This window comes from Lissotriton helveticus, chromosome 2_1 (genome assembly GCF_964261635.1).
Source record: "Lissotriton helveticus chromosome 2_1, aLisHel1.1, whole genome shotgun sequence".
Taxonomy (NCBI): domain Eukaryota; kingdom Metazoa; phylum Chordata; class Amphibia; order Caudata; family Salamandridae; genus Lissotriton; species Lissotriton helveticus.
In genome coordinates, this window is record NC_136059.1 from 1685184979 (window position 1) to 1685202931 (window position 17953).

The 17953-nt window shown below is 43.7% G+C and overlaps 1 long non-coding RNA gene across 1 annotated transcript in view; it reads right to left on the bottom strand.

The window, feature by feature from the left end:
• Positions 1–8282: 8282 nt before the first annotated feature.
• LOC144819904 (uncharacterized) overlaps positions 8283–17953 on the bottom strand; it is a 34263-nt gene continuing 24592 nt past the window's right edge. The window contains exon 2 of the long non-coding RNA XR_013607616.1: positions 8283–8765. This is a non-coding gene — a long non-coding RNA (uncharacterized LOC144819904). The remainder of the gene's footprint in view (positions 8766–17953) is intronic.

The window sequence follows — 17953 nt, forward strand, 5'->3', positions numbered from 1 at the left end:
TGTGGCGTGAACGTGGGTTTCTTACATCACATGGTGCAAAGATACAACATGGTCAGCTAGTTAATGAACTCCTCCAGTCACTGACCTTGCCACTACAAGTTGCCATTGTAAAATGCAGTGCACACAAAAAGATTCAGGATGATGTTGGCCGCGGGAATGCATTTGCAGACGAGGTTGCAAAAGAGACTGCAAGGAACACAATGAGTCGAATGTATGTTGTAGGTCCCGCTAGATGGATTACTGATGTAGGAATGTGTGAGGACACCATCGAAAGCGTGAAATCTATACAAGCCGAGGCAACTGAGAAAGAGGTGAATGAATGGAGAGAAAGTAAGGGTAGGTTAGATGCGAATGGTTGTTGGGTCGAATTGTCAGAACACCAGCGATGGCTATTACCTAACGCATATGTACTTGCAGTAGTAACAATGGCTCATGGATTTGCGCACATCAGTTCGAAAGGAATCTGTAAAGTATTGGCCCCAGTATGGCAAAACAGCAATATCCCGAAATATGCAGAGAATGTGGTCAGAAACTGTATGGTATGTTTGAAGTACAATCCCGGTAGGGGAACCCCAACTCCAGCTGGTCATTTTGCGCCTCCAACGTATCCGTTCGAGGTTTTGCAGCTCGATTTCATTCACATGGAGAGATGCAACAATCTGAAGTATGTGCTCGTTGTTGTTTGCGCTTTTTCCAGGTGGGTGGAAGCGTACCCCCTTAAGGACAATACTGCCTTGTCAACTGCCAAAGCTCTTGTCAAAGAGTTCTTCCCGAGATTCGGCATGCCTAGAATCGTCTGGAGTGATAATGGAAGTGAATTCGTAGGACGCGTGATGAAGAGAGTGTGTGCATGTTTAGGCATACAACAAAAATTCCACTCTGCGAATCACCCCCAATCAGCTGGATTGGTAGAGTGCTACAATGGCACTTTAAAGCTCAAATTAGCCAAGATCCAAGCCTGTACAGGTCTTAAATGGCCTGACGCCTTGCCTCTGGCACTCTTGTCAACCAGAATGACAGTCCATTCCAGGTTAGGACTTAGCCCCCATGAGATAGTGTTTGGCCGCCCAGCCAACATCTGGGGCGTGCCAAGACCAAACAAACTCAGCGAAATAGAGCACCCCGTACTGCTTGACTATTTGTGCGAATTGACAACTAAATTGCGTGTTTTACACCAACAGGTTCACAGTTCCTCTCCACCAGCCTCTGACGATCCAGGTCACTCCATCGCACCCGGCACGTGGGTCTTGGTGCGGAATTTCCAGCGCACAAACAAGGGACAGCCGAGGTGGACCGGACCTTACCTGGTACTTCTTTCCACGAGATCAGCGGTTTGGGTGGAAGGCAAAAAGAACTGGGTGCACGGGACCCATTGTAAACGGGTCCCTCTGCCCCTTCCATACGACCGGTGGGTCAACGAAGGAATTGCCGACTCCGAGACAGAATCCATACCTCGCTTCATCCCTTTCAGCGATGCACGTTTAAAAGAAACTGGTACCGAAAAGGAGAGTGATCATATTTTACAAGGACTTGTGCCACCGTCTATGCAGTTGGACACTACCGAACCTGAGACATTGTTTGAAGACCACACCGTACCTGGGAAACAACAATATAATCTAAGGTCAAGACAAAGAGACTAATAAAAAAAAAAAACGAATGTGATTTTCCCTTCCCCCAAGAACTATTTTTGATTTTCAGCTCTCTCTCACTCTCAGGAAACTTGCTCATTTTTGATTTTCGAACCGCCATCCGGTTCTGCTGCTAGGGTCGCGGTTGAAGGCTGGGGAGTGCAACTGGGGACGTCTAGGTCAACGGTTCTGGTTGGTCCAAGGGAGTTACCCCGGACTGAACAGAGCGCACTCCCTGGCAGAACCAACCTACCACCGCGGGCAGCAACTAGAGGATGGAGTTTCCTAGGGTAAAGAGACCTACCAGACTCCCGAACATTGAAAGACAACTATGCACTGTACTGGCCAAAAGAAGGTTTTTGATAACATGTATTTTAATGTTGTGTAGCATAACGATGTTTTTAACTGGTTATACTCTATTCGTATTCCAAGTTACTTTTTCAAATGACACCCGGCCACAGCCTCCTCCTACTATCTCTCCACACTACTTTCACCCTCTACCTGAACACGAGTCTGCCAGAAGACTCGAATTTGTAAATAACTCATTCATTCGACTTCTACACCAACACCAGTCCATAATGAACACGTCGAACTGTTGGATATGTGGACTCATGCCACACACAACGGATAAGGGTATCCCATACTTCATCCTGCCTTTCAGTTATTATGGTTCTCTGTGGGCTTTCCAGACCATGTTCCTATTCGCCCTAGAACCATACCCGACCCGTTCTACTGAAAGTGATTCCAGTAACAAGGCACTAATAGCAGGGATAAGAAATATGAGTAGAGAGTTCGACACCTATCTTACGATTCCCAAAGATGAACTCACTCCGTACACTCGTTGGAACGTAACTAAATATGGGGTTTACCTGAGTAAGAGCCAGACAGCAAAGAAATCCCGCCCAGTTTGGATAGTACCCAACCGAGGTCACTTATGTTTACAAGGTATCGGCAGGGATCCCAAAGCACAATTAGGAAAGAGTATATGCACGGAAACCTATGTGTTCGCTTCCCGAACTTCCCCTATACTATTAGCAGCCAAAGGCACGTATTTCGTCTGCCATGACCAAGCTTACACCTGGTTGCCCCCTGACTTCTCAGGTACATGCTTTATCGCATTTCTGCTGCCTCCCACCTACACGGCCAGAGCAGATTACCATCGGACAAGGACAGCTAGCGGTGTCGTGAGTAAAGACAACACCGCGGGTCAGGAATTCGCTGACTTCGCAAAGGGTTTTCTGCCATTTTGGGGGCCTATGGTGAACAGCAGGAATATTCGCCAGTTATCGAGGATAGTTGAATCCGCCGTGATTACAACGGCCGGAGCTCTTGGCAAATTGACGACCGAACTTCAGTCGGATCGACTTATGACCCTTCAGAACCGAGTTGCCCTAGATATCATACTCGCCGATCGTGGTGGTGTGTGTAGAGTGATCCAATCCAGTTGTTGCATTTTCATCCCTGATAACGCACCGACAGTGTACCAGGCCATCTCTAAGTTACACGAGATATCTGGTTCCCTTCACGTAGAAAAAGGGGACTGGTCCTTACTAGGGTGGTTCTGGGGACTGATCGCTACCTGGGGATGGAAAACACTGATCTTCATTGGGATGATCTTAGCACTTCTGTTTATGTTCTGCCTGTGTGTACAGTGCGCTCCTGCATTATGTGGCCTCTGTGCTACCTCATGTGTACGGAAGCCTGTGTCAAGGGACGAACTGAGCAACAGAATGATGCTACAGCAGCATCTCCACGAATTCCTTCATACAGACTTAGACTCGGATTAACACAAATTATTGCCTTATATGAGGGCAAAAGGAGGGTCTGTGGTTCTGAAATTCTGGACCCTACCGTTGTCCCGGTATCGAGGTCCGATACCCGTATCCCGAAACATCAACGTACCAGGACGAATTTGGTATCGACGAACCGATAATGATTAGGACATCATTCCTATGCATTTGCATCATGATCGAGACATGCTAACACCCCCGAATCGTAGTTTCCGTCCCGACCCCTCAGACACCATTTTGTAAACGGTATCCATCTTGTGTCTTGCCCTCATGATAAGTCAATTAAAGGTCGAGCTTGATCTAAAAGGACACGTCCACCTTCCCTGACTTCCCCCTGACCTGTCCCAACTGACTCCCTTGCCTCCAGCCAAACCTGTTTGGGCAGCTCCTCGCCCAGTGGCCAAACACGATAGCATCAATGCACAACATACCACAAACCATTCACCTCTTACAGATCATGTTTTCTACACACATACACACCTGTCCACGCTCCCTGTTTATGGCCAGTTTTATGACTAGGAGGTGCCTTCTTTTATTGGGGTTTCACCGATATCTGATGGGAGTTCCGGGCCTGGCTAGGTAATCTATCACGAATTGGACATCTAAAATACGGGCTTGCCTACATGACTTCGCTCTTTTGTATTATTGTAGAAATATGTATATAGCCATATCATAAACTCAAGAATTCTTGCTTGCAGCTATTATTTTCGTATATAAGGAGAAGGCTGGTTCTGTAAAAACGAACAGTCTCCTGAGAACACATGACCCGTGCTTGTCGTGCTTCTAGGACACCTGTTACTTGGTAGCTATCAATAAAACTTGATCTCTGACTGCGACTAGAAGACTCCGTGTTTCTGTGGTCCGAAACAAGGGGGAACTCAGAGGTCTTCGGGTGTTATTCCCTGACACCACCGGGTTCTTAAAAACCCGGCACCTCATCCTTTGTTACAGCGTTTGCTGCTGGAAAGTTTATCCATGAATAGAATACCTCTGTCTGCCGATATTCGTGTGCTTCAATTACGAATATGACTGTACCACCTCTCCGTGTCAGCCCATTTTCTATAAGTTTGAAAGTTATAGATTTCCTTATGTTGACCGGGATGAGTTTTGCATCCGGGTCTTGCTGTAGGAGACTGTTGTCAGCCGCTAGGAGTTGAGCTGCTATTCTAGCTGTCTCCCTTTCTTCTTCAGCTTGTGACATTCTAATGTCAAGAAAGTTATTTTATTTATTTGCAGATCAGGTTTCTATGGAAACAAAGATTAGATGCACAATATTTTGGAACAGTGTATCCTTCAACGTTGAATAAACCAAGAACCATACATAGGAGTCTCCTCCTACTAAGTTTGGCGGATATAACCTTTCACCCACTCCAGACGTCTTTGGAGTATTAGGGGGAAAAAAGGGGTCTGTGTGAAAAAGCACGACTGAGTTACTCTAATGTCTTACGTTAGATTTATCGCCTATCCAAACAGTTGGGCGCCATGTAGTGTAGTTCCTATTATCCCAATAGGCTCTGCGCATTGGAATAATATCTTCAATAGTATAGACGTAGGACAGAGGTTAACTAGGTCTTCTACTGTCGATATTAGACTTAAAGTTTTAATGTTTGCCAGCTAGCTCAGAGTTCACTAGAAACTTTCTCGAATAGACAAGGAGGAGTTTAACCTCCCTGGATAGACAAGAAGGGATTTAGTTTCTGACAACCATAGAACATCACAACTTTGCTCTCCCCTAATCAAGAGTGTATCTCTAGAGTCGTGTGAAAACAAAAGACAACTTATTTTACTCAGTCAGTTCAGTGCATTCTTAGTTTCACCAGATTGTAGAGAAAAGGAAGAGACGGGCGTGTTCAATAAAAAGATGTTATTTATTGATCAGTCTCTTTTATCATACAAGAGAAATGAATCGCTATAATTGCAATACTTATTGTTAAGTAAAGTGCATACAGTAATAACAGAATTATAAAATAATACTGTAAAAGCATTGATATGGTTTCTTAGCCATATGATACTTAAAATGGATAAAATAGATACATACATATATACATTGACTAATCGTACTCAACTGGTGCTTCTAACTACGCCTACCCCAATGTACCTGACCTAAGCCTAATACGTGGGCGGGAGTAGATAAGTAGCAGTTTAAGTTAAGTTTGCTTTGCCAAGGGTCTGCTTCAGGAATTCTCTGTAAGGGGTTATTCAGTTCAGTACCTGGGATTTAGAAGGCTGGAGGGCTGGTATCTCTATCTCAGGTCTTGATATCCCAGCTGCCTGCAAGAGCGGCTGGAAGCGCCGGAGCTGGATTTCTCGGCAGGAGAAAAGGCAGCGTCTCTCTCTCAGCGCGTCAGAAAGGAGGGGCAGCGTCTGTGGGCTTCGCTGTCAGCTGGGCTCCTCGGCAAGTCTCGCTGCTCCAATCTTGTCACCACCTCGTGTGTTTGCTTAAGGCAATGTCGGTATTATTTATACCTGAAAGGTGCCGAGATTGACGTAAGGATGGACATAAATACGTCAATAAGGATGTTATACGAAGCTGGTCGTTCGCACATTCTTTACTGAAGTTCTCGGCTAAATCAAAACAATGGCTGTGGGGATTTCCCAGGTCGTGGTAGGTTTGATTTGTTTTGAGAACACCGTATGCCTATTAGGGGGCTGGAGAAATAGTGCTTGCCTAATGAGATGGCATGCGCTATGACCTAATCAGATAACGGGCTTCTGTGCCTTTGTGTGGCTAATCAGATAACGGGTTTCTGTGCAGTTGAATGGCTGCTAGTTAATTATTAACCAGACAAGGGTCAGAAATAGGGGGATCGATACAGTACCCATAGTAAATACATCACAAGTGCAGCAAGTTTCTTTGAAACTGGAGCGTTGATATCTGGCATGGACCCACCTCCGGTGGTGCATGCAACCCGTCGTGAAGAGTGCAGCTGTGCCTTAAGGTGGACTAGGGAGCAAAGTATCATTTACATGGCGTCTTGCACCACCTGAAGGGAATCCTGGCATGTAACGTCGATATCGTCGACAGTCATAAAGACTGTTGGAGTTATTGCTATCTACTGACACCTGTGTGACTTGCTGAGAACCCTGACGGTTTGACGAGGGGTCCCGCCAGATAACCGTCACCACAGCGTAAATGGCCAGAACAGGAGGATGTGTGTGTGTGCTTTGGAGGTGCCCATCTGGGAGCGCAATATGAAAAAGAACATTGACATTGGCATATAGTTAAAGAACTAAATATTGAAAATGCCGAAGTATGCTGGTAATATGTAAAATCTGAAATAGGGCATTGCCATTGGCCCATGATCATCTAGTACTCTCTCCTGTTTCTGTGCAGGGACCAATGAAGATCCAGGTATGAACTTAAAAGCACAATCATGCCAGTGACGTATTATTTATGAAGCAAGCAGAAGAAGGCATACAACCGAAACGCGTCCTTGCAAATAAAGTTGTTTAAAAGGGACCCTGTGAGTGCATGTTTCTTTGAAACTGGAGCGTTGGGATATATATATATATATATATATAATATACATTTTATATATTATATATATATATATATATATATATATATATATATATATATATATATATATATATATATATATATATATATATATATTTTATGGCTATGCAAAAAACGGGACAGCCCAGATATAGAAGACTAAAGGAGTTAGTCCTACTTTTATGTCTGGCCTGTCCGGTTTTTGATTCTCAAATTCTGGTCACAATATGCGAAGGCGTTTTCTTCTGACTGATAAAATAACCTGTTGACAACTCTACTGCATCCAGGGAGTTTACTACAAGCACCTGAAATCTTACCCCAGAAGGATGCTGGCAGTGGTATTACCACAGAACCAGGCGCGGTGCGTCCATTGGGGCGGGGGTCGTAGCCCCCCCCGCCCGCAGCTCCCTCGGCGTCTTTGAACTTAAGTAAACTCTCAGTTTACTTAAGTTTAAAGACGCCGAGGGAGAACTGACAATCATGTCAGTCAACATGACGCCGGACCGCCCGGTCCGCGTCATGTTGACTAACATGATTGTCAGACCAGTGGGGGGCAACAGGCATCAGCACAACACAAGTGCGCATGAGTGGGGACGGAGGGCACCGTGCCTACTCATGCGCACTTGTGTTTTGACCTGTTTTGACCTGTTTGCGCATGCCCATTAGGAGCTGGGCGTGCTACGGGCGTGCTACGGGCGAAGAATAGCCATGCCCTGGCGCTGCCAGGATTGGCTTAGAGGGGCTGTACATTTGGTGGTGATCCTGCCTCCCGTCTGTGTGTGGAGGCGCTGCGCTCCCTCATCACACAAAATGTCCCACTGCGAGGAGGGTTAAGGGTAAAGAAGGGGACCGTTCATGTATAACCATAATTATTTAAAAAACCACAGACCCTCCTGTGATGTAACGTAGAATGTATTGCCTTAACATCAGAGCGTGGAAGGCTGTGTTTCTATGTTTACATCAGTACTGTCAAGAACAATCTGCACCTGGGGTTTCACAGCTGGCGAGCTGTTCTCTCTGCGGTTTGATTGGCTGGTACCAGGGCTATTGTTTCAGTAATAAATCCACGAACTGAAGAGTCCACCTATCCAATAAGTATCTTTTAGGCGTTTGCAGGACATAAACCTGGCCTGAGGAGCGGTGAATCGCTTTACATAATGAAAGAAGAGATATGCAAAGCGAGTAGTCTCAAATATAATGACACCAAGTCAAAGGGAAATCCCTGGGGTATGCTCGTTTGCTTAATATTTATCAACCATGGCAGTTACACTCGAGTATTAGTCCCGCGAGTTGCAGTACTCTATTATACTATAGTGTCAAAATAATAATAATTTCCACAGAGAAATAAAGTTTGTTAACACTCTATTAAAATAAAGGGCGATATTTATTTTTCCATACAACAATACACAAAAAGTAATGTTTAAAATTTCAAAGCAATATTCTTTGAAAAGTAAAAAAACATACAATCAATATCTCACGTGTTCAATAATTAAAAATACAAAACAGAATGGTACATATATCCCACACTCGTAATTCATCAACAATAAAACAAGATATCACAAAAATACATTATAAAATCAAAACCCCTATTATAACTATGGCTCATGGATATTTTTGCCACTATAGATTACTAGATCCAATAGCCTATGATTACTTTCACTTTTGTACACCACTGTGACCAAACAATTTGTATATATACATCCAGTGTGTACTGGGCTTCCCTTGGATTCTCAGATTTACAAAATGCGTCGACACGTTTCGGTGCAGTACATCTGATATTGTGGCACCTTCCTCAGGACTTCTTGTTAGGGGTTTCCTGTGTCAAGAAGATTTCGAGTTTTGGTTGCTCTATTTGGGGGACAAAGCAATATGTCAGTATCCGTTTTCTTTGAGATTATATACTATTCTACATTCATCGGTTATCTCTGTTACTTGAGTTTAACCTCTACAGGGAATACTCATATACCTCTGTATCATATAGTACGGGAATTCTTCCTTTTAGCTCTAGACTTGTCGTGGCAAATACCATGTCCCATGTTCTAATACAGTAAAAATGATGTGTTATCTCTCACAGATAGTGTCACATTCTATTTCCTGCTATAGTGCTTAAGCATTTGAACCATTGTCTAAAATAGACAGTATTCCCTCCAAATTCATTTCACTGTGGGAACCATTACCATGGGTAATCCAGGTACATAGGGAGTGGTTGAGATAACCCCAGTGAAACCATAGTACTCCAACCTCTGTCAACAGGGTACTGCCCCCACCCGGCGATATGGATATGGCGAGGTGGTGTATCTAATCCCAGCCCCTATGACGTGCTGTATACCGTCACCAGTCTCTTAAAGTTATTGCCCGATAAGAGACATCTATCTTTGGTCAGGGACTGATTGTGCGACGGATAACCCAAATACTTCAATGGTATAGAATAACCTGACAAGGGTTCTAGTATTCTCACCTTTAAATAGTGGGGCACCCTCTCTCGTGTAATCGCTCAAATATAATGATACATTGGGGCAAGTAGGAAGGTGGGGGCACGGAATGTTAGGGCCACTGTTTGGTTTTAAAGTGACCATAGCTTATTTTTATGACATGAAAAATACAAATACACTGCGGCACCCGCTGGTTGATATCAGGCACAGCAACCTGCCGGGGATACTGGTGGATGGGGGAGGGAGAGGGGGGGTGGTCCTGGTGGCTACGAGAATGGATGAATTGAATTCTATTGATGAAGGGTAGATGGATGAATGTCATGTGGGAGAGTTTGAATTCATGGCTGCAGGTGGATGGGTGAACGTCATGGATGCAGGTGGATGGATGAATGTCATGGATGCAGGATGGATGGATGAATGTCATTGATTCAGGATGGATGGATGAATGTCATTGATTCAGGATGGATGGATGAATGTAATGGATTCAGGATGGATAGATGGATGTCATTGATGGATGGATGAATCATGGATGCAGGATGGATGGATGAATGTCATTGATGCAGGATGGATGGATGTCATGGATTCAGGATGGATGGATGAATGTCATTGATTCAGGATGGATGAATCATGGATTCAGGATAGATGAATGAATGTCATAGATGCAGGATGGATGGATGAATCATGGATGCAGGATGGATGGATGAATGTCATTGATGCAGGATGGATGGATGAATGTCATTGATTCAGGATGGATAGATGGATGGATGAATCATGGATTCAGGATGGATGGATGAATGTCATGGATTCAGGATGGATGGATAAATGTCATGGATTCAGGATGGATGGATGAATGTCCTTGATTCAGGATGGATAGATGGATGGATGAATCATGGATGCAGGATGGATGGATGAATGTCATTGATGCAGGATGGATGGATGAATGTCATGGATTCAGGATGGATGGATGAATGTCATTGATTCAGGATGGATAAATGGATGGATGAATCATGGATGCAGGATGGATGGATGAATGTCATTGATTCAGGATGGATAAATGGATGGATGAATCATGGATGCAAGATGGATGGATGAATGTAATTGATGCAGGATGGATGGATGAATCATGGATGCAGGATGGATGGATGAATGTCATAGATGCAGGATGGATGGATGAATCATGGATGCAGGATGGATGGATGAATGTCATGGATGCAGGATGGATGGATGTCATGGATTCAGGATGGATGGATGAATGTCATTGATTCAGGATGGCTAGATGGATGGATGAATCATGGATGCAGGATGGATGGATGAATGTCATGGATGCAGGATGGATGGATGTCATGGATTCAGGATGGATGGATGAATGTCATTGATTCAGGATGGATAGATGGATGGATGAATCATGGATGCAGGATGGATGGATGAATGTCATTGATGCAGGATGGATGGATGTCATGGATTCAGGATGGATGGATGAATGTCATTGATTCAGGATGGATAGATGGATAGATGAAAGATGGATAGATGAATCATGAATGCAGGATGGATGGATGAATGTCATTGATGCAGGATGGATGGATGTCATGGATTCAGGATGGATGGATGTGGTGGAAGTGTAATTAGAAGGTATGCTCCGCTCGCTCGCTACATGCCGCTCATCCTGAACTTTTACGGCGCACCACTTTCAAATGTCACCAACCGCCCCTGCACAGAACTCATCATTTTCAATGAGGCCAGTAACTCCTGTTACTGGGGCCATTATAATTAACGGGCTACTCGTAAAGGAGGCCATATAAGGGTGTCACTGTTTTCTTAGCTGCCCAGGCCAGCAATTTCAACTTGACGTTGTGGTGTACACCAACACGGCCTGAATGTACGCTTAAGCCATCATGACAACCGGAAGCACTTGCTACCATCAGGTGCCTACCACATATGTATGTTTACCAGGCAGTAAGCGCAGGTACCAAGTGATAAAATATGTAAATAATACGTTGGTACCCCCATGGATTAACCCACCAGAAATGCCACAATATATTATAGCTGACATGCGCCTCCACTGATGATACACCTAAACAAACGTCATTAGATTCACACAACCTAATGACATTTACAGTCCAACCCAGATTACCCAAAGGCGCTGCTATGCCATAGCAACGGCAGATTGGTCGCTATACATGGGCTTATTGACAGTAATTGCAGCTGGCTACCTACAAAGGGTTAAATGCGAGCCCTGCCATTCGACAGGACCTTCCCCCTCAGAGTGCAGTATAAATTGGCGGGAGACGCTAGCATCCAAAAACTCATTACTGCCTGAAGGCAAACGCCGGCAGATACGCAAAACTCACCGCTGCCCTGATGGCATAACAGCCTCGGCAAGCACCTAAAACCCGCTCACTGCCGGCTGGCATTAGCCGCGGCAGGCACCCAAACCTCAACACTAACAGAAGGATCTACACGGACAAAGACGAGACTCTCGAAGGAAACATGCTGACAATTCTGCAAACACTACTGACCGCTACCCGCGGCCCATCACTGAGCTGACCATGTGATGCAACCTCAACTGTGACAAAGCGTCACACACCAATAAGACAACCTAAACAGCGACTACAAAATTCCAAACGAATATGGAGTAATGAGGCTATTGCCTCGGTATCCAAAAACTCACCACTGTCAGAAGGTATCTGACAGGAGAAGACAAGAAACAGGCTGGCTGCCTCGGTTGAAGCGCAGAGCAGAGCGCTCAGGCGGGGAAAGGCGGCCAAAACACAGTGGAAAAGATGAAAACCGTGGTACTATTTACAGCTGCCCTGGTGTGCTTTTCCTGCTTCGCGGGTAAGTCCTTCATTTTTTCTAAATCTATAACAGTTATAAATGAAAGGGTAGGAGTAGCTGGTTAGCTAGAGGAAAGTAGTACATTTAGCTTAAGGCAGAATATGCCATGGTGATACTTTATTTGACGAACTCGTGTGATATGGTGACAAATTTTCAACTATGCCCCATTTGTCGGATGTGTTTGTGTGTGTGTGTGTGGGGGGGGGGGGGGGGTATTCTTCCCTAGAAAAAACTGTACGAAAGAACTTGTTCATACATCTGTTGCTGTTCTGACCTTTCTTTGACTGCACATATATGTCAATTTGACTGAACATGCATGGTTCACATTCTGTCCACATGATTTGACCAGATTGTGTCTGTGTCAGTGCTTACTCTGGATGGTGATAATTTGTTTGGAGCTCAAATACAAAATGGGAACTTAGTCTAATAAAATAAACGTGAACACAATTTCAACTCACAGCCACATAGTTTGGCGTGAAAACCAACGGGGGAAAAAATTGTGCCGCACCGGATTTATCAAGATGCATGTTCCGAAGATGTGATTGGCCACTATTGCGCTAACAAAACTATTTTATTGCAACACTAAAAGTTGAGCAAATGGACAAAGGTGACACCGTGGTGGCTTGCTTGAGATTTGTACTCCTTTCAACTTGTAGACAACTGAACAAGCATAAGTCATAGATAATGTATAATTTTGTGAAAAGTACATCCATTACACATGGGCATAACACTTAATATTCTGTTTGCCCCTCGGTTGCACCCAGTTTTAGTTTGATTTATTTTTTATTAATTAAAGGTCAGGTCACACTATTAGTAGATCTCGCCTGGCCAATGGGCGTTTGCCCTTTTCACACTCTGTTCTCCCATTTGCATAGGCAATAAGAAGTTGGTGCTCCGAGCAGAGGTAGAAGTGAGCGGGATCTGATGGGGTACGACATGCCCGTACATTTTTAAAACAGTGCCCCTACTTTTTATTAAAAAAACAACCATCCCAGGACGGTTAATCCTGACATTTGTGATACCTCTGTTGTAGAGGAGGGGAAATACAGACAGCTAAACAAGAAACAAGGGCCATATGTATCAAGCCAAATTGAATTCGCAAACGCCGAAATTCGCAGAATTTCGGCGTTTGCGAATGCAATTTGGACTAATGGTATGTATCAAGTAAATCTGCTTGAAAAATAAGGAATTGCAAAAATTGCGATTCCTTATCTTGCGATTGCATTTAAGGAATCGCAAATTTTGCGATTCCTTAAATGCAATGTAAGAAGCCAATAAAAATAGCTAATTGGCCTTAAGGAATCGCAAATTACCACCAACTTCTAGTTGGTGGTAAGTTGCGATTTCCTTTGAAAATGCATATTTTTTCATTTTTCAAAGTGCCATGTGACACACATACATGCCCTTAGGGCATGTATGTGCGCCACATGTGCACCTATGCAGATTTCAGGGGTGCAACAGGGTGTCCTTTAGACACTCCTGCACCCTTGAAAATATTCACAATTTGCGATTCGCTAATTGCGAATCGCACATTTCCCCTTCATTTCTATGGGCCTCCTGGCCCATACAAATGAATGGGAAATTATTCCTTAATTGCGATTAGCAATTTGCTAATCGCAATTAAGGAATCTTAAGAAATCGCTAAAAAGAAGCCAATTTCTACATACATACCATTTTGCGATTTCTAAATAGCGATTCCTTAAAAATCGCTATTTAGGAATCGCAAAACGGAATGTTGATACATATGGCCCAATCTTTTTGCAGGGGTGCCTGCTGCCTGAAAGAAATGAAAATGTGCACATTTGGTTAATTTGAAAATATAAAGGCTGCTTGGAAGCCAGAAATAATTTATTTGGAGTCACTTGAAGCTTGGTGATGATTCTTTTTGTGAGGTATTGTGAGGTGATCAACTGTGTCTCTGGTCCTCAGATGACCTTGAGGGGCATCAAGTCTGTCACAGAGCGATATTGGATACCCTCTTGTCAATTAATGGCTACAAGTGATGTTCGTTACCCTCCCAGGAGAGACAGCCAAATCATCGAGTAGAAAAGTCATGTAAGAGACAGCTTAATAGCCCCTGGACAGTAGAGCAATGCTAGATCACAAGGGGATAGTGTTACTTCTGTTTATATCAACAGCGTCATTGTCACGTTACATGTGGCAAATATGGCGCTATACTCAAATTTCCAGTTCTCTCATTGCAGCTGGTCTTTGTGCAGCGCAGTGTTGCGCGATTCTTAGTAAAACTTCTCCTTCATGATTGCAGATAGGGAGTGTTTAAGTGGCTTCAGGAAGGAACAAGATTTAGAGGACATTCTGCCCATTTAATGAGTGGAATAGCCTGGGGATTGTAAGCAAATGGCTCTTTTGCATGTCCAACTCCATTTTTCTGGCCTGATACTGCTGATGTTAACCCCTTCCATGCGTCGGATGGCCCCCGGACGTCCGACGTCACAGTGGGCGTGTGCGGAGGAAGACCGGGGTCCATCTGAACCCCGCCCACTCAATAAATCACCAGCAACGCAGCGCAATTCGCGCCGTGGTCAAGGTGTTAAGACTGTACATGGATAACCTGCTAACCAGGACCAAGTACAGGTGTTCTAATCCTTAAAAACATGCCAAATTGGCTATAATCCCTGATTGGGATATCTAACTTACCTATAAGTCCCTACCATATGGTACCAAGTGTTCCTTGTGCTAGTAAGTTAAATGTCACTAGTGGACTACAGAACTTATTTGTAACAATATTTACTGTACCATGTATTGTATCACCATTACAGTAAACATTTAACACGTGGCTCCAGACTGCCGATGCAAACTGGATGTGCAGTTTTTAAACTACCATGTCTATTATTCATAATAATTAGGTCACCCCTAAGATAGGCCTTAAATGCTCTTTAGGTAGGGTGCACAGTACTTTAAAGTAGAACATGTATGTTTAATATTTTACATGCTCTAGCAATGAAAAACCTCCAAAGTCCTGTTTCCCTGCAGCAAGACTGTCTCATCCACAGTCTAACACTGGTTCACTCTATTACATTTAATAACTGCTAAATTCAGTTTGTGAGTATATTTTTGTGTTGTACAGGAAGATTGGCGCTCAGGCTAAGTTATGCGTCTGTGTGATAAATTGCGTGTATGTACGGTGCCAACCGGTCGAGGGAACACACCTTGAAACCCCCGCATGTATTTGAGTCCAGAAGCCAACAATTTCAAAGCAAAACACAGTCCAGGGCACAGGTAATGAGTGTCAAAATTAGTTCCGTACGATATAGTTAACCATACAGGATGTTAGATCCACACCGGATGAGTAGTTTCACGTGTGTTTAATCAATCAGAAATGTGCGAGAAACCAGCCGACACGTGTTTCGTCACATGTGGGAGTGATCCTGTGACTTCTTCAGGGCTGAAATGGCGTAGTTGGGATGATGGTCCTATATCCGGTGATAATTCCATCCCAGCTAAGTCATGTGCTCTGGATGCGGAGTAATGAGGAGGGTCGGGCGGGTGTCGAGCCAACCTGGTAGCCGGTAAACATTGACAAACCGGCTTGCTGAGGCGCTCCAGGGGAGCTGGAAGGATGAGTATGTCTCCAGGTGCAGACCTAGAGGTGTGTAGGTCAGTCTATTTCCGGCCGTGAAGGGTTCCGCAGCCTGAACACTGGACTGCCTCCCTCCACTTTCATTCCATGGAACCCTTCAAGACCGCATATAGATGGACCTACGCACCTCTAGGTCCGCACCTCGAGGCCCACTCATCCTTCCAGCTCCCCTGGAGCGCCTCAGCAAGCCGGTTCGTGAATGTTCACCGGCTACCGGGTTGGCTCGACACGCGCCCGACCTTCCTCATTACTCCTCATCCGGAGCACATGACCTATCACCGGCTACATGACCATCATCCCAACTACGCCATTTCAGCCCTGAAGAAGTCATGGGATCAAACTCACATGGGACGAAACACGTGTCGGCTGGTTTCTCGCACATTTCTGATTGATTAAACACTGCTCATTTGTGATACCTCTGTTGTAGAGGAAGGGAAATACAGACAGCTAAACAAGAAACAAGGGCCATATGTATCAAGCCAAATTATTTCGGCGTTTGCGAATGCAATTTGGACTAATGGTATGTATCAAGTAAATCTGCTTGAAAAATAAGGAATTGCAAAAATTGCGTTTCCTTATCTTGCGATTGCATTTAAGGAATCGCAAATTTTGCGATTCCTTAAATGCAATGTAAGAAGCCAATAAAAATAGCTAATTGGCCTTAAGGAATCGCAAATTACCACCAACTTCTAGTTGGTGGTAAGTTGCGATTTCCTTTGAAAATGCATATTTTTTCATTTTTCAAAGTGCCATGTGACACACATCCATGCCCTTAGGGCATGTATGTGCGCCACATGCGCACCTATGCAGATTTCAGGGGTGCAACAGGGTGTCCTTTGGACACTCCTGCACCCTTGAAAATATTCACAATTTGCGATTAGCTAATTGCGAATCGCACATTTCCCCTTCATTCCTATGGGCCTCCTGGCCCATACAAATGAATGGGAAATTATTCCTTAATTGCGATTAGCAATTTGCTAATCGCAATTAAGGAATCTTAAGAAATCGCTAAAAAGAAGCCAATTTCTACATACATACCATTTTGCGATTTCTAAATAGCGATTCCTTAAAAATCGCTATTTAGGAATCGCAAAACGGAATGTTGATACATATGGCCCAATCTTTTTGCAGGGGTGCCTGCTGCCTGAAAGAAATGAAAATGTGCACATTTGGTTAATTTGAAAATATAAAGGCTGCTTGGAAGCCAGAAATAATTTATTTGGAGTCACTTGAAGCTTGGTGATGATTCTTTTTGTGAGGTATTGTAAGGTGATCAACTGAGCTGTGGGGTGTGTGGTTTTAATGTATAGTTATAACATATATTTGAAGCAGGCACATTCTACAAAGTAATGAGATCTATATTTTGGAAGTAACATTTTTATCTGAAATGTAATTCTTTTTGCACACTGTGTTGCAGCGTATCTTATACGGTGTGTAATGCAAGGGTGGAAGCAAAACTGTACCCCAATATTCCGGACATCACAAAATGTAAACACCCCAAAATGTCACCTGTGCCCGTTCTCCCATTATAAGAAATTGCTCTAAAAGGCAGCCTTCTCAATATCAATTTAGCAGAGTAGCAAAAGCAAGCAACTCCGATCACTCAATAATTGAGTTCTAGATCAAGGAAAAGATAAAGGATTTATTGCAAAAATTTAGAAAACAAGCAATACAAAATAAATGCCATAAAGGCTCAAAATGCAGAGCTATACAGAATAGTCATAAATCAGTATATTTTCAAAAAGAGCGGAAAAATCAGAAAAGTGTAGAAGAGCACATTCTCAGTAACATAGGAAGTCTTCTGTGGGTTACCCCCAAATCCATGTGTTCTTCTACACAATTCTTGCATAATAAATAAGTAAAACAGCTATTCCTGGTGTGGCCGTAAGTAACAACTCTTTAGCAAATAGCAAGTGTGGACTGTGGCTCTCTAGTCACAGACACAGATATCAGTAGTGATCACAATAACAAATAGAGGTTTCACAATATACAATAATTTATTTATCGCTGATTATTTTAACTTGCATTAATTGTTAATTTAGGGTGTGTTTCATTTATAAGCAGTTAACTGAAGGTATAGTTGTGGAATCGTTTGGTCTTTTTTAGCCTCATCTTTGCTCCCATCCTGACGCTCACTGAACCTATCCCCATTGCACTCAGGATCACAG